Genomic DNA, 20528 nt, shown 5'->3' on the forward strand with positions numbered 1-20528 from the left:
AGGGTGGGAGAGTGATGAATAGGTGGAACACAGAGGACTTTTAGGACAGTGAAACTACTCTATATGACACTAGTGGTGAATATATGTTATTATACATTTGTCCAAACTCACAGAATGTACAACACCAAGAGTGAACCCTAATGTCAACTATGGACTTTGGATGAATCAATTGTAACAAATAGACTACAGTCAAACCTTGTTTCTAGAACTTCTTCCATCTCAAACAATTCAGTTCTCTACCAAGTTGTTCACAGAAAAAAATGTCTTTGTTGTCAACCAAAACTTCAGTTCTCAATCTGACCACCCTTTGATGCTGATACCTCAGCATGACAAAAAGCATCACTCAGGCAACAAACAAAGGAGAGAATGCTTTTGTTGCTGGCTAAATCAATGATTAGCACAATTTTAAAACAAAGAGTGCTAATGTATCTAAGGGTGTGAAAGTGCTCAAAAAAAAATCATAGGCAATTGACTAGATAGAAAAATTGTTGATTGGATACAAGAAAAGCAGTTAGCCAGTGGTAGTATTTTGGAGGCAGTGATATATGAAAAATTTGTTTAAGGTTAAATTTGTTTAAGGGGTGGTTCCATAAACTTTTAAAAAGAAGTGTTTATTTATAGATTAAACTAGTGGCCCAGTGCATGGATTTATGCACATTAAAAGGAAATTAATTAGAAGAAATATTTTAATATTGCTATTTGCCCATCCTATCTAATAAAAGAGTAATATGCAGATTGACCATCACTCCAACACACAAGATGGCTGCCCCCATGTGGACACAAGATGGCCAGCAGGGGAGGGCAGTTGGGAAGACCAGGCCTGCAAGGGAGGGCAGTAGTGCGTGATCAGGCAAGCAGGGGAGGGCAGTTGGGGGCGATCAACCCTGCAGGGGAGGGCAATTAGGGGTGACCAGGCCGGCAGAGGAGGGAAGTTGGGGGCAAACAGGCTGGCAGGGGAGCAGTTAGACATTAATCAGGCTGGCATGGGAGTGGTTAGGGGGTGATCAGGCTGGCATGCAGAAGCGGTTAGGGGCAATCAGGAAGGCAGGCAGGCGAGCAGTTGGGAGCCAGCAGTCCTGGATTGTGAGAGAGATCCCAGATTGGAGAGGGTGCAGGCTGGGCTGAGGGACACCCTCCCCCCCACATGCATGAATTTCGTGCACCGGGCCTCTAGTACTCTATAATAGAAGTGTCAACCAAATTCACTATCAATAATGACAGATTGAAACACACGAGTGCAATTGGCGCCAGTGAGCTTTATATGTATCACACATGTGCGAGTCAATGTTTATTTTTAAACTATAGGCCCGGTGCACAAAATTCGTGCACAGGGGGCATGGGGGGAGGGTCCCTCAGCCTGGCCTGCACCCTCTCGCAGTCCAGGACCCCTCAGGGGATGTCTGCCTGCCAGCTTAGGCCTGGGGAACAGGCCTCAGCCAACAGTTGGAAATCCCTCTCGCAGCCCGGGACCCCTCGCTCCTTACTGCCCTCCTGCTCACTGCTCCTTACCACTCAGCTCACTGCTCCTTAGCACTGCCATGGAGGCAGGAGAGGCTCCCACCACTGCCACTGCGCTCACCAGCTGTGAGCCCTATCTTTCTGTATAGTTGTCTGTGGGCCAACTGCTGTCTTCCTTCTCACTTAGGGCGAGCAGCATGTGAGGGCAGAGTGTACTGTCGTGGAAAGCAGAAGGCTGTCCGGAGCTGAGGGGAGTGGGTGGGCCCATGGGGTGAGAGGTGGACACAGAGGACACTACCTCACCCAATTGTGGGGTGGGCTAGCCCACCTTAATCTGCCTGACCCCACCTAGGGAGGGACCGAGCAAGGTGTCTGCCTCTCCATTCTCCACCCTTCCATCTGTGACACCTGTCACCCTTGTCAGGCCTCCCCCAAAGTAAGTTCAGCTCGATCCCTGAATGTAAAAGGACACCATGGGGGAGGGAAAGGGGCCTCCACTCCAGTGCCCCCTGATTCCCATCAACAGGACCTGGTCAACAAGACCTGATCTCAGGACGGTGGCCACAGCTGCAGAATATAGATCTGTTTCAAGAAAAGTTGGAAATGCAGACTTTCGTATGAGCCCCTATTCCAAAAGGTGGCAGTTTATTCACATTGTGGCAAAGACACCTTCAAGAGTAACACAAGTGGGTAAAGTCAGGGCCAAACCGGGCCATTTCCTCATCCAATCTCTCTGAGGCGCATGGGCAGAACCAAGTCTCAGCTCTTCGCAGGACACTCCTGGGGGTTTTTTAAGCCTAAAGGACAGTAGTCTGTCTCCATTCTTGTTCTTTGGGATGTTTTCATCATCGGATAAAAGGATACATACACTGGGGCAATCCTCTCAAGATACAATATTCCAGTTGCACCCATGTGACGACGACAGTGCCCCTCAGAGGGAGGGAGTCGACAGATGGGGAGCAGGGAATTCTGAAAACCAAAGCGATGACAGAGATGCTAAGCCTTTCCTTCACGTGTCTGACACCCTCTTCAGGCGGCCTGCAGGCCAGGCGTCTGCTGGACCTTTACCATTTGATGTCCTGGCAAGCTGCCCTGAGCCCTGCTAGGCGGTGTGCAGGGGTGCCTGGGCCTGTGGGGAGTCGCGCTCCCCCAACCCCCGACCCCAGCCACTCCTGGTACAGCTCCTGCACGTGGGCGCTGGTCTCCGGGGGCCACACCGGGATGGCAGCGTAGATGTCTTCCATCTGCCACAGCAGTGCCCTGTCTGCACACCCGTCATCCACCTGGGCCTGTCCCCTGCCGCTTAGGCATCCCTGGCGCAGGCCAGGACCTCCACGAAGTGGCAGGGGAACTTGCCCCTCTACAGCTCCAGGAGCACTTCTGGATGTTCCGAAAGCCGTAAGCATCCTCAAAGCGTAGCAGAACCGCTCCGTCCCTTTTAAGGGTGACCTCCTGGAAGTCTTTGTTCCTCAGGGTGCGGTAGGTGAGCACCCCCATGTCCTCGTTGAACAGCTCCTTGGCGATGTGCCTGAAGATGTGTGCCAGGGACCCGTCAGAGCTGGCACCCTCATGGAGCCTCACCTCCTTCTCCTTATGTCTCCAAACAGAGTGTCCACGGCGGCGTCATTCGAGACGAGGTCACTTTGCTCCATTACCTGGACAATTTCACCTGAAGTTAACACACAGTCAGCACCCTGGGAACTATGTAAAGCTGTGGGAACATCTTCTCAAAGGGCCTTCAGTTTCTTGTCATAACACGGGGCCACAATGACATGGAAAATCTTGTCTGGGGACAGGTTCTGCCGTCTGGTGAAGTACTCCTTCACCAGAGAGCCCATGATCTGCTGGGGAGACTTGGCCGTGCAGAGGTGGGGGTGATGGGGTGACCCAGCACACGCTCTGCATATCGGTCCCAGCCAGGGCAGGCAGAGGTCAGCAAGGGTAGCCGGGGCTCTTCCTCACGGTGCTGGCAGTACCGACGCACAAATTCCTTCTGAGGCTCCAGGATGCTGAAGTCCGCAGCTCTCTTCATGTCAAAGACAGTGTGCCGCTGGGCTTTTGAGAAAGCCGCTGAGTCTACTGGATGCATCAGTGACACTGAGGCTGAATTTAGCAGCAAAATAAGGCAGAGACTGAGGACACACGGACACTGCCAGCAACTTGTGCTATGAGGTATCACATTTCTTATTAAGGTTCAGAACACGGAAGAAGTCCTTGGTGTTCTGTTGAGAAACTTGGACTCCTTCCTCTGCGGTCACACAACTGTCACACGCCAGGCAGTCACTCAGAAATATCTTGGCATCGGCCAGCTTATGGAATTCTCCCTACTCTCCATTCTCCTGAGCCGGACTCTGGACATTGACTGCGGCATTCTCTTGATCATTGGTTTTTGTTTTCTTACTGCATTCCTTCTGTGTGCAGTGATCACACTTCATCTGGAGCGAGGCAAGTGGGGGCCGGCTCGAGTGACCTGGAGGAAGCATGGGGAGAGCAGTCAGTCACCGCTGGTCGCCCCAGCACTGCTGGCGGTATCCTTTCTTCCTCGTGGAGCATCTAGGGAGGGGAAGTGGCTGCATCCAGGAGGCCGGCAGCACTGTCAAGATCGTGCCAGCGGTGCTGATCCATTGGTGCCTGGCCTGTCCTCTGAAAATTGTACCTGCAGGACTACTAAGGAAGCCAGTTTCGCCCCGCCTCCGCCACCGATTGATTGGAGTCTGAGGACCGGGAGGAGGGACCAAGAGGCCTGCCTTCCAGCTGCTCACCAGTCCCTGCACGCCACTCACTCTGGTTCCCTGTTAGCCATCCCCCAATCAATGGGAGCCTGCGGGAGAGACTGGCCGTCTGTTTTGGTCGTGATGGCCCTAGGCTATTATTAGTATAGATTGCCAATGTGCATCATATGTACTGGCCTATGGGTCGATCAGATGGTTGGATGGACTGATGGTCAGTTACTTAGCCTTTTATATATATACTAGAGGCCCGGTGCATGAAAATTCATGCACTGGAGCAGGGGTCCCTCAACCTGGCCTGCCCCCTCTCACAGTCCAGGTCCCTCAGGGGCGAGAGGTTGACCCGGCGATCAGGGGAAGGTGACACCCCCATCACACCTCTGCTGCTGCCACTGCTGGCAATGCAAGCCTCAGCCGGCCCTGGTTACCTGAGCCTCAGATGGCCCTGTGAGGCTGGGCAGCTGCCATCCGAGGCTTGCCTGCGCCTTGGGCTGGCCCTGGCTGGCTGGGGGGCTGAGGGACTCTGGAGGTAGGCGCACGGCAAGGCTGAGCCCGCCTGGGGTCGGGCCCAGCCTTTCCGTGCGCCTGCCACTCCGGCGGGGCTGAGGGGACTGGGCTCCACTATCTTGTGGCTGTGGGCGCCTCCATCTTTGAGGGCATGGCAGTCAATTAGCATATTCCCTCCTTATTGGCTATGGGTGCCACCATCTTTGAGGGCAGGGAAGTTTATTAGCATATTCCCTCTTTATTAGATAGGATATAGATGGTACATTAGACATGTACTGTATATAAGAAAGGTTAAAACAGGGAATCATTCAGGGGTCTGGGCCAGATTAATTCAATTTGCATGATTTCTAATGGGGAAAAATGATTTAATTTTCAAACAAATCGCTTCTCAAGCAGCCATCCTAAACAAATTAAGTTTGAGAAATTAAGTTCCACTGTATCTGGTTTGGGATGTTGATAATAGGTGAAGTTATGTGGGAGCGGGGGGGAGGAAGTGGGAGATACAAGAATTCTATACTGTCTACCTAATTTAGCTGTGAATCTAAAGATGCTCTAAAAAATAAAGGCTGTATTTCAAAAAAGAAAGAAAGATGTGTGTCATTAGGAGTACACATCCTTGAAGTCATAGCTACAGAGACCAAAACTGAAATAATACTGTACATTCTATAGACAAATGTTGAATATAGATGCTTAACAATATGACCAGAGCTTCTGTCTGGATGCCTGGGCCACAGGTCCTCGCTCTCAGATTGTAGCTGCTTAAGGGAAATTGTGCATATGGAGGTCAGAATCTGGCTCTAACCACAGGCCCAGCTGGCCAGAGCAGCCTGCACCTCCAACTCTTGAAGAATCAGAATCTAGGCATAAATGTGACTATAGGGCCAGCTCTTAACAAGTACAGACAAAGCAAGTGGGGGCTGGGGTAAGAAGGTGACAGTGTCACCTATATCACAGTGTCAGCAACAACATCCCTGTCTGGGTGGAGAGGGGAGCTCCTAACTTCTTGTCCACCTCAGTTGAATCAGAAGCTGAACTGGACTCTGTTTTCAGATAACCTGGAGTCACCAACCCAGACGGAGGCCCACTGCCTTTCCATCTCCCTTCTCTCCTCTGTGGAAGCCTGGTGGGAGTCGGAAGCCGGGCCCTCCCCACTACCATGAAATCGGCCCAGGGCTGCAGCTCCAGTCCTCCCAGCGGGGCTGAGTGATGAAATCATGAAGGATCAGGCTACACCACTTTGGCTGGATTATTTCTCTCCCATCCAGGCCCACTCTCTGCAGTTCAATCTACAGCTGTCTGTTGAACACGACTTGAAAGGTTGGCATCAGGCCTCCTTCCACGCCTGGAAACTGCTCCAGGGCTGGAAAAGAGTCTGTTATCTGACATCACTTACCTTTGCCAACCATCAAGCACAGACCTTGTCTGTCTTCTCCTGGCAGACTCCACTCCAGCCCCCAATATACCCCCTCCTGCTGGGCCCACATAGGTTCTCTCCATCTTGGGTGATTTCCAGGTATGAGCTCAGCCCTCAGCTCCCCACCCAACTGTCCAGAGAGACACATGGAATCTGTGGTGACTGGGGAGGGGAGGGAACAAGTCTTGAGGGCCTGTGGAGAAGGAGAAGAGGGAAAGGCAAAGCGCAGAAGGTACCCTAGGGTCTACTCCCTCCAGCCACACTTTCTTCCCCTGGTTTCTATCATGTGCAGTGTCTATGCATGGGACAGGAGGGAGGGATTAGAACAGTCTCTACCCCAAATGAATATATCATTTAAAGACAGTAAAGCTGAACACAGGACAAACCTCACAAACTGTATATGCTAAATACCTAGCATATTACTTTTCCAGAGCATTAAAGGTATAGCGCATTTTACAGGGTGGCAGATGTTGCTGAAAACTCAACACAACCTTTAGACTCACTGGTGCGGGCAGGCCTGTGAGTCACATGTTCTCTCCCAGGGATCCTTAAACTTTTTAAACAGGGGGCCAGTTCACTGTCCCTCAGACCATTGGAGGGCTAGACTATAGTTTAAAAAAAACTATGAACAAATTCCTATGCACACTGCACATATCTTATTTTGAAGTAAAAAAACACCCGCATGTGGCCCGCGGGCCGTAGTTTGAGTACGCCTGTCTCAGACCTATGCATGCCTGCTGATTCTAGTAGGGAGCGTACTGTTCCAAAACAAAGGAAAATGATACACAGACATACTAGTATATACACTCCTGCACACCCCATCTGAGAGCAACTGGGGAGGGGGTTCCTGAAACCATGAAACTGTTTGCCTACAGGGATGAAGCATGAAACAATCTTTTCCACAAATGGAAACTATTTCTATCATTCTCTGCTGTTCTAACTTACAGCGGGTCCTCCAGGGCTGACTCTCCCAAGAACTTTCCACTGAATTGCTTTCCACTGCAGTAACTGGCAAACAAGCACAGCAGTTGGCATCTGCCTGTTTAATGGCACATGTTCAAAGCATGCAAAACTTTCCACTGGTTCTGGGAGGTTCTGAAACCAGAGCACCTGAGAGAAACGGCATCTTGACCCAGCAATGCCCAGCACCTTGAATCCCCCTGACGAGCCAGGCTGACATCGGTCTGTGTTTTGCCCACATGGTCCCCAAACTGGAATGCTATTCCTCCCTCCTTTTTTCACTCCCTCAGCTTCATGAACTCCTATTCATCCTTCAAGACCCAGCTAGGCCTCACCTGTTCTAGGGAGCTTTCCCTGACTCCCCGCTTTGACCACTTCCTTCTGCTGGGTCCCCACCCATCCCACCCAGCTATCTATTCGTGCCCATGACTCAACACTTTCCAGTTTGAGTGTCACCTTCTCTACTAGTCTGTGATTTTAAAGAATTGGTCTTTGTGTCCCCAGGATTATCACTTCTCCTGACACAGAGAATGTACTCAAAGGTGTTTGCCAAATGAAGCAGAAAGGCTAAATTATTTCAGCTTTGTGGTAGCAAGAGTCAATGGCACAGGGAACTGGCTGGTCAAAGTCGCACAGACTTTCAGGCCTGCGGACTCCTGTGGTAGCCAGCCACCCAGTGGGCTCCAGTGATCCCCCTCCTGGAATTCATACCTTCTCCAGTCCCTTCCCACAATGTATCAGGGCTGGTCTGCAGAACCAATACAGTAAGATGGATGCGACAACGTGTGACTTCCTTCTGCCTTGCTCTGCCTTTAGTTACTCACTCTAGAGGAAGCCAGACACCGTGTTGGCCTGTGGAGAGGTTCAGGGGAGGGGCTGAGCCTCCTGCCACAGCCAACACCAGCTTGCCCACCTGTAAGGAAGCCCCTGGGGGGAGCAGATCTACCTGCCCCAGGTGGAGCCTTCTGATGATGAAGTTTCACCAACTGGCTTCTTCACTGCAACCTCACCAAAGATGCTGACCCAGGACCACTAGCTCAGCTGCTCCCAGAGAAATGGTGACATAATGCATGTTTATTATTCTTTTAAGCCACAATGTTTTTATATCATTTTTATGCAGCAATAGATAACTAATGCAAGTCCTAAAAACTCAGCTGGGTTGTAGCTATTGTGGGGAGAGTCACGGGAGAGCTAGGCCCGCAGGAGCTCAGTGCCCTGGGATTTGGACCAAACCAGAGGGAACAAATAAGAAGTAAATTTCAGGAAGAGAAACCAAGGCTCTCCAGGGGCCTGAAGCAGAGCAGTAGGTCACACAAGCATTGTCCAGGCATGGCTGTGGTCTGATGCTCTTTGTCCTTGAATCCTATATCCCAGTGTACAAAGCAAATAAGCTGATTTTTTTTAAGATTCTTTGATGATTTTTATTTTTTTTCTTTTTTAAAAATTTCTTTATTGATTAAGGTGTTGCATATGTGTCCTTATCCCCCCATTGCCCCTCCCCACCTCATGCCCTCTCCCTCCCTGTTATCTGTATCCATTGGTTAGGCTTATATGCAGGCATACAAGTCCTTTGGTTGATCTCTCCCCCTTACCCCTCCCCTCCCCTACCTTCCCTCTGAGGTTTGACAGTCTGATCGATGCTTCTCTGTCTCTGGATCGGTTTTTGTTCATCAGTTTATGTTGTTCATTATATTCCATAAATGAGTGAGATCATGTGATATTTATTTTTCTCTGACTGGCTTATTTCACTTAGCATAATGGTCTCCAGTTCCATCCATCAAATAAGCTGATCTTGAATGCCGTGGTCTTACTCAACCTCTCTTGGTAAAACAGGATATTTAGGGGGACATATGCAGTGTTAAGGAATTTTTAGAATTGGGGTCCATGGAAAAACACAGGGGGCTACAGACTAAGAGAAGGTATATTTCCATAATACAAAGAAGCCAGGTATAGTTACATTTCCAAAAGACAAGGGAGCAGCAACAGTTGCATTTACATAAGACAAGGAAGCAGCAACAGGTATATTCCCATAAGACAAAGGAACTGGAAATAGCCAAAAAAAGGTCTATATCTACACTAATAAAAGAGAAACATGCAAATTAACCATCACTCTACTACACCCACCAGCCAATCAGGAGCAAGTATGCAAATTAATCCAACAAAGATGGCAGCAGCCATGGAGCTGGAGTGAGCAGGAGGCTTGGGTTGCCCCCAGCGATGGAGGAAGCCAAGCTTCCCGCCTGCCCTGGCTGGCCCTGGCCTCTACTCAAGGCTACAAAGTTTCAATTATAGAAGATAAATAAATCCCAGATACTTCCAGCCGGCCCTGGCCTCCACTCAAGGAGGCGCTGAAAAAAAATGAAAGAAAAGAAATAAAAGAGGGGCTGGGAGCTTGGGGTGCCAGGGGGCATGGCCAGCCTGAAAATGGCCATCAGCCCCTCACCCAGGCTAGCCACACCCTCATGGGGTGAGGGTCCCCGCTGGGGGGCTTGGCCAGCCTGCAAACAGCCCTCAGCCCCTCACCCAGGCTGGCCAGGCACCCCAGCAGGACCCCCACCTTGATCTGGGACACCCTTCAGGGCAAACCAGCCGACCCCCACCTGTGCACCAGGCCTCTATCTATACTAATAAAAGGGTAATATGCTAATTAGACTGGGAGACCTTCCAGGAGACCTTCCAGACATTCTTCTGGACAAAGCCATGGTGGCAGGGCCGAGGTAGAGGTGGTTAGAGGCCAAGAGGGGAGGGCAGTTGTGGATGAACAGGCCAGGATGGGACAGCAATTGTGGGTGATCAGGCTGGTGGGGGGTGGGGCAGTAGGGGGTAAGCAGACCAGCAGGGGGGCCAGTTGGGGGTGAGCAGGCCATCAGTGGGCGTCAGTTGGAGCTGATCAGGACAGCAGGGGGGGCAGTTTGGAGTGAGCAAGCCAGCAGGGGGGCAGTTGGGGGCTAGCAGGCCAGTGGGGAGGGAAGGTGGGGGTGAGCAGGCCAGCAGGGGGGGCAGTTGGAAGTGAGTACACTGGCACGGGGGGCCATTGGGGGTGAGCACACTGGCATGGGGGGTAATTGGGGGTGAGCAGGCCGGCAGGCAGAGTGATTAGAGGCAATCAGGCAGGCAGGCAGGCAGGTGAGCAGTTAGGAGCCAGCAGTCCTGTATTGTGAGAGAGATGTCCGACTGCCGGTTTAGGCCCGATCTCTGTAAACCGGCAGTCGGACATCATTCAAGGTGTCCCAGATTGGAGAGGGTGCAGGCCGGGCTGAGGGACACCTCCACGCCCGTGCACAAATTTTGTGCACTGGGCCTCTAGTTTACAAAATAAAGAAGAAGGAAGAAAGCCCAGAAGGAATAGGAAGACAATGAGGGGAGGGCCTCAGGAGTCACTATAGTAACCAATTTGAAAGGGAATATTGACCAATCAGAGGGGATATCAGGACACAGGAACTGCAGCCTTTATAAACCATGGAAACAGGAAGTCTGTGGGACCTTTTCCCTCTCCCCACGTGGGAGTCTGTACTTAATTAGCATATTACCACATTCTGTGGGACTCTTTCCCTCTCCCCACGTGGGAGTCTGTACTTGTTCTTCAATAAATCTCCACCTTTGCTATACTACCCTCTGTCTGTGGATTCATTCTTTGACTCTGGAGGACAAAGAATCCGGGTTCCGGTCCAAAAATTTTGTATCATTGGTTTCACTGGGTTGGGATGGGGGTGGGGTAGAGGTGAGGGACAGAGACTGACTTGGTGATGGCCATATGGCTGCTGCATGACAGTGGAGCTGAGAACTGGCTCCAACTCTTCTGCTCTGGCTGCACTGCCCCAGGCAAATGAAGGAACAAGGTGCTCTCTCTTTTTATCCTCCCACCAGCCTTCTCACTCCCTTCTACTCCTCTCCCTCTCTCTTCTTTTCTGCCCTCCATCAACCCTCTCACTCCCTCCTCCTCCTCCTCTCCATCTCTCTTCTTTCCCACTCTCTCTTCTTCTCTCCTTCCCCTCGCCTGTCCCACACAAAACATTCCAGATCTTCTTAATCCTGGACGCATAACAACCATGCAAAATTTGTCGAGCAGGTGTACATCATGGTCCAGTAACACAAGCAATAAGCACTACTATTTATTAGGTATCCACCACTTGCATGCAACCATACTTCTACTATCTGGGGGGAAAACTACAATCTAAGGCTGTAGCCCAGTCAGTACTGGCAGGTGCCCAGCCCACATGTCCATGTTCTGCCCACTTCCCCCACACACACACCACCCATCTCCCAAAGCCCCACCAGAAAGATAGTTCCTGGGCTGAGGTGTGCAAATGGGTGCAGGGATCCCAAAAGGGGACCTCCATCAGCTAACACATCCCTTCTCCCATAGTCAAGGGGTGTGGGAGCCAGGTCACAATGGGAAGGCCACTGTGATTGGGTGGCTGTGAATTGGGCTCTGACAGCCTGTGTTTTGGAAGACGACAGCTGTTTCTCAATCATTCGCAATTTTAATTCTGTGCATCCCCAAAATGCCCCATTGCTCCTGCTTATTAACTTTACTAGTGTCCTGGTGCATGAAATTCATGCACATTAAAAGGGAATTAATTAGAGGAAATATTTTAATATTGCTACTTGCCCTTTCTCTATAATAGAAATGTCAGAGATGAAAGAAAATTAGTAAAATGTATATGAAAATCTCCCTCCTGTCATAGTCTGGGGTACACCATGGGACCTAGAGTCAAGTCCCTGCCCACCACACACACGTGCCTCGAAAACAGAGGAGACCCAGACCCGGCCAGCCTGGGTGAGACCCAGACATGGCTGGTCCCACCCTCATCAAGCCCCTCCTGGTGGGAGGTGCAGCCTCAGGTCCCCCAGCCCAGCACTGGGTGGGGGGGGGGGCACACTCTCAGGTCCCCTGTCAAGCCCTGTTGGGCAGGGGGCATGGCCTGAGGTCCCCCAGCCCAGCATTGGGGTGGGGGGGGGCACAGCCTGAGGTCCCCTGTCAAGCCCCACCAGGTGAGGGGCGTGGCCTGAGGTCCCCTGTCAAGCCCCACCGGGTGAGGGGCGCAGCCTGAGGTCCCCCGGCCCAGTGCTGGGGTCGGGGGTGCAGCCTGAAGTTCCTCACCCCGGGCAGGCGCCATGCAGCCTCAGGTCCCTGTTGTTCAGTCGTGATGTTACGGCGTCCTGGCTAATTTGCATATTCCTCTATTATTAGATAGATTTTCATAATGTAATTAAGCTGTTTCTGTTACTGCATCACAAGAAAATGGCCAGAGAGTTATTTTCACTGACTCTCAGAGTAGGGGTTGGATTAGCCTGGCCTAAACTCATAGGCTAAGCATTCTCGAAATTTACTTTGGAGAGTGGGGAAGGCGTGCAACAGACATCTCAAGGAGACTGACAGTGACCCTCAGCAGTCCCCCACCCCCACAAAGGCACTGTCATCGGGACACATGTGTTGTACACGTCAAGATGTCATGGACTGAGATAACAAATGAGGGCTTCAAATATTAGCCACAAATCAGAAGTCATGCTCTGGATGCTCTTCTCAGAGTGGCAGGCACAGGTCTGTAATAGAGCCAATGGCTGCAGGAAACTCCCTTCTGCAGGGAACGGGCCTGTCATTCCTGCCCTTTGGTAGCACTTGCATTTCATTGGGAGCCAACTCAATGTCCAGTCTGCGTAGCATTGCCCCAAACAGCCTGGGCAGCTCTATAATCTTCCCCAGGTTTTACATGGTGGTCCCCAGGGAGCCACTGAACTCAACTACATACCTTCCCACCCCACGCCCTGGGGACCTGGGCAGGATTCCCACCACCCAGTCTTTGGAGATGTCCCTTTCTCCTGCTCCAGTCTCCGGAGACACAGCTTCATCAGAGCCAGTGATGTCTGCCAGCCTCTGACCAGGATGCTTCCATGTGTGGTGGGAGTCCGGCGAGAGAATAGCATGCAGAGAATCTTGGGGAAAGCTCTCTCCTCCACACTTCCACACTAGCCTTCAATCTAGACTTCTGCATATACTAGAAACTTCCAGAAGCCCAAGCTCCTGGCTTTAGAGCCTATGCAGGTTTACCAGATGACCCGTCTGCTGTCATCTATTCATGTCCACAGCATTTCCTAGATGTCTATCCCAACTTCCTCCCAAAGTTACTGACCTTGACCTTCATTCTCTAGTTTTGCTGGACCTGAAGGACAAGAAGTGCTCTCTCTTCTTTCCTTCCTTCAAGACAGATAGTACCAGTCCCTCTAGCAGTCCCTTGCCCCTCTGCCTCTCTTTGGGCTGATAGAAATCTACAGCTCACGATGCTTTTCTTGATGTGCAAAAAAAGAATTTACAGCCTCCAGTAATTTTTAAAAACCTTTGGTGAAACAAATTAGATTAGGAAGCTGTATTTTTAAAAGTCCCTCTGTGACTGCAGCCAAATTTTGGGCCTTGGCTCCCACTGGGCTTGAGAAATGAAGAGGAGGTGACCAGTGCTGTGGCCTTTCCTGAGGTGCAAGAGCCGTCGGAGGGAAGGCCACTGTGGGTCCAGAGTGACTGGGCTCCTCACCCTCCAGCTGCAGGCTTCTCCCTGGGAGTCTCCACAGGTAAAGTTCTCTGCCTGTGTCACTTTCTGTTCTGTTCTCTCTCTCCCATTCTCCAGCTCTCTTACACCCGTCCCCATCACACCCTGTTTTCTCTCCTGGAACTTTGGACAAGCCATCCCTCTATCGCCGCCGTGAGCCCTTCCTAAGTATAAGGGAAGGCTCAGTCACATTCGTGTTTCCAAAAGCCCCGTCACTCGAGAGTCACCATCACAATGTTGCATTTTTTTGTATTGCTCTCTGTTTTTTGATCCACACGTTCTGCATTTAGTAAATGTGTTTGAAATGACACTTTATGTCAGTATTATGAGTGGAAAACAAGCTTCCCTTTCTATGAATAAAAGGAAACAATAACAATGTCCTGAAAACAAAGCCATCTTAGACAATCCAGCCTGGATACGTTAGCCTCAGAAAGGGAGGCCTGTTCTCTTCGTTGCGGTGGCCAGTTTAAGGCCTGAAAGCACCTCCAGTACCATCACTGGTACAGATCCCAAACTTCAGCCAACAATGGAGTCGAAGGCCTCTGGGGTCCCTTTCAGAGCTACCAGGTTAATTATTTATTGTTCTCTATTTCTTTGTCCCTCTCCTTCCCAGATCCTGGTTATGTCCACCTGCAATAATGATAACACAGGAGTACAATCCTCTGGTCTAAAAGTGCATGCTCAAAAGATACTTTGTTTTCCAGAGCCAGCCCACAGGACAAGGGACCGGCATTGTTTTGGGAGAGATAACGAGCTGTTTCCAACCTCCCCCCACACCCTGACAGACACTACGGGGGTTCCTGACTGGAATTTCCCTCTGCCTCATGGAAAACAAAACTCACAGGAAGCAGAGCAGCTCCCCGGACCAATCAGGCTCCACCCTGAGCTGTGAAAGCAAAGCTGTCCAGCATCAATAGCCCAGTCGAAAGCCCCTGGGCTTTGAGGACACTTGTAGGGACACAGAAGTCTGTGGGAAGACAGCACACCATGGGTCTACACCTGATTTCACCAGGTCCCAAGTGGTTTTAGCTCTTATAACATGTTGATAAAGCCTGCAGAGGAAGGGGTGTTTCTAATGAGAACCCCACAGCCAAGAAGCTCTACCCAAACTCTTACTCAAGGTCAACTTCCCCTTCCCCTTCCCCCACTCCCCAACCCCCCGCCCCCACCATCCCTCCTTTTTTTCCCTTCCCACCTACGGTTGGCAGGAACAAGACCTCACCAAATTTATTGCATGGTTCCTTCTAGAACTCACAGAGCTAAGCCCTCCAAGACCACTAGTGAGGTTGGCCTGAGCAGTGGGAGTGGGAAAGAGAACCTTGGTGGTCAAAGGCTGGTCCATCTCCGCCTGGTGCTTCCAGGCAGTCCACCCCTCTGCAACGGCACAGCGTCCCCAGGGCTTCCTCATGGTGGGTGGTGCACCCTGTCCTGCTTTTTCTACCCTCAAGGAACAGGAGCACACACATCTTATTCCTCCTCTCTCCCCTCCTTCCTCCCTAGGGCTCAGGGAGGTGTAGACAGCCCCGGCCACCAGCAGTGACCTTCCCTCAGCCTCGCCTTGTCCTACCTATCTCTCCTTTATCAGTTCAGGTCATCAGATCAGCCTCCCGCAGGGTCTGTTTCCCTGCCCCACTGGTCCTGCACAGCACTGCTGAGACAGGCTTCCTACATCACAAGTCTGACCATATCCCTCCTCTGATTAAACCCTTCAGCGAGTCTCCATCTCATTTTCTAATAATGCATAGAGTTATATTACTTGTATAAAACAAGCTGTTCTGGGCATTACTCTTAGCATTTATCCATATCCCTCACTTAGGTTTCCCAACAGCATTGAAGGAGATATCATTTTCTCCCACTTAACAAATGAGGAAACTGAGGCACAGAAAGTGTAACTGACTTGCCCAGCAGTGCAGATGTCCCCCCTACCCCAAAGGCAGTGCATGTCCCCACTCCCATGCTTTTACTCTCATGGTTCCCTCTGCCAAGAGCATCCTCTAGCTTATTGATAGCCTCACTCACCTTCAATACAGAGCCCTGGACCACCACCTCAGCATCTCTGCCCTTGCTGTGCACACTGGTGACACCAGAATCCATTGACGAGTCACCTGCCACCCACTGTCTCTGTTCATGATCATTTACACATATATCTCATCTCCCTTAGAGGGCAGAGGCTGGTGTGACATCTCGCTCCATGTCCCAATAGATCCATAATAAGGTGGGTGGCTCAAGAAAATACTTATGGAATGAATGAATGAGTGGTGGATGAATGAATGAATGAATGAATGCATACCACAATTAGCACCTCCACCATGCTTTTGTAGCCACCAGACTCTTGGGTTGGGGAAAATACAGTTCCTTGACAGTATTGCCATCCCCTTCCCCATGATTTTAACTTCGATTTGTGTCAAAGGTCTGTCAGGCAGAAAGGTTCCCAGGCTGGTGAAGCTCCTGGCACCTAGTGTCTCTGGGTGGCAGAGTGAGTACTGGGGCTGGCAGGTCAACAAGCAAAGCACCATCCGTTCGCAACGTGATTCAGACTTGACTTGTGCACCCAGCGGTTTACCACCATAGAGCTCTGTAAAGTTGAGTGCTTATTCTCTAGATCCTCCCTGAGCTCTGCCCACCTGCCCACCTGCCCAGGGCACCTAGTAGCTATGGTTTCCAGGAATAGGTCAGAGCAGTGCTTCTATTCTTGGCTTCTCAACCTTGCCCCAAAGCACCTGAGAACTTAAAGAAAATAACGAAGGCCCTGGCCCATGTGGTTCAGTTGGTTGGGCTTTGTCCAATGTACCAAAAGATTAGTAGTTCAATTCCCAGTCAGAGCACATGCCCAGGATGCAGGCTCAATTCCTGGTAGGAGATGTACAGGAGGCAGTTGATCAATGTTTTCCTCCCACATCAATGTTTCTCTCCCTTTCTCTCTAAAAATCAATTAAAAGAAAGAAAAAGAAAAAAAAAAGAAGGGGAAAAAAAGAAGGGAGGGAGGGAGGAAGAGAGAGAGAGAGAGAGAGAGAGAGAGAGGAAGGAAGGAAGGAAGGAAGGAAGGAAGGAAGGAAGGAAGGAAGGAAGGAAGGAAGGAAGGAAGGAAGGAAGGAAGGAAATAACCAAGCCTGGGCTCCCCACCAACTAGGGGTCAGAAAACCAGACTAACATGGTCTTTTTCAATAGCACTCTGGGTATTCTACTTGTGAAGACAGGATGAGAACTGCTGGGGCAGGCACGGGCTGGAAAGGCAGAGGTGATATTGTAAATGGGTGCCAGTGCTCTCGGAGTGAGGACCATCTGCAGTGGGGAGAGATGAGAGTACCTTAAGATAAGAAACAGCTGCAGAGAAGCAAGAAGGAGCTTGCAGGATGAGATGTTTGGGCTCTGTCCCAGATTATAGTAGAGCCAGAGAGAAGCACAGGGAGGGGCCGATGAGGTCATCTTTGGGCTGGGCGGCAGGAGGTGAAGGCAAGCCCTGACTTCATAGGTGGGAGGCTGGGAAAGGCCGCCTCTGCTCCCTCTAGAGGGTAACCGAGCACAGTTCCAGTGAACAATGTGTAGGGTGGCCATCTATACTAATAAAAGGATAATATGCTAATTAGACTGGGAGACCTTCCAGACATCCTTCCAGACAAAGCCATGGTGGTGGGACTGAGGCAGAGGCAGTTAGGGGCGATCAGGCCAGCAGGGGAGGGAAGTTGGGGGCGAGCAGGCCAGCAGGGGTTGACAGGTGGGGGTGAGAAGGCTGGGGGGGGGGGGCGCAGTTGGGGGCGTGCAGGCTGGCAGGCAGAGTGGTTAGGGGCGATCAGGCAGGCAGGCAGGTGAGTGGTTAGGAGCCAGCGGTCCCGGATTGTGAGAGGGATGTCCGAGATTGGAGAGGGTGCAGGCCGGGCTGAGGGACAATGCCCCCCCCCCCCCCATGCATGAATTTCGTGCACTGGGCCATTAGTATTTAATAACCCCAAAACTCAGAACCTGGACTAGTTTGCAGAGAAGAGGGGACAGGATAATGTATCTAGGTTGTTCCTGAGAATGGAACATACAGTTCCTGTACCTATTGAGAACCTTCTCTTGATGACTTTTCTGGGTAGAAAAGGAGATGTTGATTTTTTATTGATTTCAGAGAGAGGAAGGGAGAGGGAGAGAGATAGAAATATCAATGATGAGAAAGAATCATTGATCAGCTGCCTCCTGCACACCCCACACTGGGGATCCAGCCCACATCTCGGCATGTGCCCTTGACCAGAATCGAACCTGGGACCCTTTAGTCCATAAGCTGATGCTCTACCCACTGAGCAAAACTGGCTAGGGTGAGAGATGTTGATTTTGATCTTGATGTGAAATCTTGTAAACTTGTCCAAGTGATCTGACACCTGTCTGTCCTATGAGTTACATGCCCTAGGATCTCTGTATTTCTAGACCAAGAGGAAATGGACTTGCGATGGTTAATTTTATGTGTCAACCTGACGGGGCTAAGGGACACCCAGGTAACTGGTGAACATGATTTGTAGGGGCATCTGTGCAGGTGTTTCCAAATGAAACTAACATTTGAACTGGTGAACTGAGCAAAGCACATCACACCTCTCCCCAGAACGGTGAGCATCACCAACCCACTGAGCTCCAGGACAGAACAAAAGGGCGGATTCGCTCTCTGCTTGAGCTAGGACGTCCATCTTCCTCTGGCCTGGACGTCAGAGCTGCTGAATCTCGGGCCTTCACACTCAGATCAGGACTTGCACATCAGCTCCCAATTCTCAGCCTTCAGACTTGAACTGAACCATCCCACTGGGTGTCCTGGGTCTCCAGCTTGCAGATGGAAGAGTTGGGGCTTCTCAGGTGATCCTGTTTATATAATAAATCTCTTACGTGTCTCTGTATGTCCTATTGGTTCTGTCTCTCTGGAGAACCCTGACTATTACAGAACTGTTGGAATCTTATGGCCACATGCTGGCTGTTTTCATAAAAACAGGGTCTGAGAGAGTCACCGTCCCTCTTCAGTCACACTTGGGGTCTTCCCTCTGCTCAATGAGTATGACATTGTGGAGATGTCTTTTAACCCCGTGACACTCTGGAAGCTGCCATCTCTGCAGGTGGAGGTGATAGCTCATGGGGGAGGGAGCCCAATATCTAGTTCAGATGGTAGGAGGGTAAGCTAGTGCTAAATCAACCACAGTCCAGGAGTGTCCACGCCATGCATTCAGAGTTCCCAATCTAGTGTAATGTTGATGGGCTTTACTTTATTGTTTGGAATTCTGAAGACGGAGGCTAGGCCTTGTCCACAAGGAACTTTAATACAAGGTGCACTTAGATGTGGATTATACAAAGAAAGGGAAGATCTAGTCATTCCCAGAGCATGTATTGAGGATCTACAATGTGCCTGACCCTGCTCTGGAAAGGTTCCTGGAGGAGAAGGCATTTGATAAGGACCTTAAACAAGGGAGGGGTTCATCAGGCCTGTCAGGAACAGGTATAAGTCAAGATATAAAGATACAGGGGAACTCAATGAAGCAAAGGTATTATTTAATATATAAAATTTGAAACATCTGATTTGACCAGAAGTAGAGTAATTTCTCTAAAATCAATATTCTGGTTAACATCTGGAAGCATTTGGTGGAAATTTTTTTTAGTTTAAATCAGTTGTGTTTTCACCCCAACCAGTTCTAATAGATTTATCAGTCCAGTTCTGCTCACCTGAATGTTAATTTTGTGTGTGATTCAGATTTCAGATACAAAGCATTTACAAATACTCAACACGCACAAATATCCATTTGATTGAGCCACTTAATAAATCTGTGAATTAAAGGAAGGACTAGCCCAGCCGGCCTGCTCAGGGCACATGCCTGGATTACAGGCTTGTTCCCCCATGGGGGCATGCAGGAGGCAGCCAATCAATGATTCTCTCTCATCATTGATGTTTCTATCTATCTCTCCCTTTGTCTTCCTCTCTGAAATCAATAAAAAAAAAATTTTTAGAAGAATCCATAGGCAGCAAAATATCAGACATATGTCATAGCAATATCTTTACCGATACAGTTCCTAGCACAATGGAAACTAAGGAGAAAATAAACAAATGGGACTACATCAAAATAAAAAGCTTCTGCACAGCAAAAGAAACCATCAACAAAACAAGAGAGCCCATTGCATGGGAGAACATATTTGTCAATGTTATCTCCAATAAGGCTTTAATCTCCAAAATTTACAGGGAACTCATACAATTTAACAAAAGGAAGATAAATAATACAATAAAAAATGGGCAAAGGACCTAAATAGACACTTTTTGAAAGTGGACATACACAAGGCCAAGAGACATATGAAAACATGCTCAAAGTCACTGATCATCCAAGAGATGCAAATCAAAACAAAAATGAGGTACCATCTCACACCTGTCAGAATGGCTATCATCAACAAATCAATGAAGGACAAGTGTTGGTGAGGGTGCAGAGAAAAAGGAACACTCATGCACTGCTGGTGGGAATGCCGACTGGTGCAGCCACTGTGGAGAACAGTATGGAGTTTCCTCAAAAAAATAAAAATGGAACTCCCATTTGAACCAGTAATCCCACTTCTAAGTATACTAGTATATCCTAAGAAAACAGAAACACTAATCTGAAAGGATATATGCACCCCTATGTTCATAGCACCACAATTTACAATAGCTAAGATTTGGAAACAGCCTAGGTGCCCATCAGCAGATGAGTGGATTAAAAAACTTTGGCACATCTACACAATGGAATACTACACAGCTGTAAAAAAAGAAAGAACTCTTACCATAGCAATAGCATGTTTGGACCTGGAGAGCATTATGCTAAGAAAAATAAGCCAGTCAGAGAAAGATAAATATCACATGATCTTACTCATTTGTGGAATATAATGAACAACATAAACTGATGAACAAAAGTAGATCCAGAGACATGGAAGCAACGAACAAAC

At 49.7% G+C, this 20528-nt stretch overlaps 1 pseudogene; it reads right to left on the reverse strand.

Moving 5' to 3' along the window:
* Positions 1–2522: 2522 nt before the first annotated feature.
* LOC103298596 (nuclear prelamin A recognition factor-like) lies at positions 2523–3893 on the reverse strand (annotated as a pseudogene).
* Between the last annotated feature and the right edge of the window lie 16635 nt (positions 3894–20528).

This window comes from Eptesicus fuscus, chromosome 2 (assembly GCF_027574615.1).
Source record: "Eptesicus fuscus isolate TK198812 chromosome 2, DD_ASM_mEF_20220401, whole genome shotgun sequence".
In the NCBI taxonomy this organism is placed as follows: Eukaryota; Metazoa; Chordata; class Mammalia; order Chiroptera; family Vespertilionidae; genus Eptesicus; species Eptesicus fuscus.